Source organism: Rhagoletis pomonella, unplaced genomic scaffold (genome assembly GCF_013731165.1).
Source record: "Rhagoletis pomonella isolate Grant_MI unplaced genomic scaffold, Rhpom_1.0 Rhpom_scaffold_00928, whole genome shotgun sequence".
In the NCBI taxonomy this organism is placed as follows: domain Eukaryota; kingdom Metazoa; phylum Arthropoda; class Insecta; order Diptera; family Tephritidae; genus Rhagoletis; species Rhagoletis pomonella.
The window spans coordinates 1,292-2,134 of NW_023459482.1; positions in this window are offsets into that span (position 1 = coordinate 1,292).

Sequence of the window (843 nt, forward strand, 5' to 3'; positions counted from 1 at the left end):
AACCAAATTTGACAAGGGATGACGGAAATTCGTTCCATAATACATCAAAAAAAAAATAATTAAAATTATTTAAAAAAATAAAATAAATACCGGGTGACCGTGTAATTTTGTCAAAGATGAAGACATTGATGATAAAACATTAATACACTATATAGGTCAGTTCATATTAATGAACACAAAATGAATGAGATCACTATCGATAAAATGGAAATCCTCAAGGGAAATTTATAATTTCAACGCATGGAATTTACATACATTTTCTTACTTGCAACCCCCGAATTGCTCAATTACTTCTATTTCTGCAGGATCGCCATTAGGTAAATTGCATTTCCAAAGATTTTTTCAAAATAAATAGCGATGAGGGATATTTCACCCGCCGGTGATAAGAAATCGCAATCACCATAACGCACATCACTAATATTACTGTTCACAATCACGTTTACATTCAAAATTACAATTCATAATTTCGTTATTTAATTAAATGTAAACGGATTAAGAATAAAAGTGCTAGAAGAGATTTGAGCGTTTGGTACAAAAAGTATTTTTGATGTTGAAATTGTACTTAAAATCGGCAAATTGTATTTTTGTACATTTTAAAATTAATAGTACTGAAAAAAGTACCATTGTACTTAAAATATCAACACTGTTTCACTGGCGCTGTACTTACTGCAGCGATGCCAGATTTGAGCGTACCCAATTTTTTACCGATAATAACATATCTGTGTTCGTATAGAATAGTAGCTTATGTCGGAAGACTGGCTTTAGTATAATGAACCATTCGCAGCATACGATGGCGAAAGATTCACTGGCGCCGAGTCGTTGAAGAACTCTTGGAAAATAAAC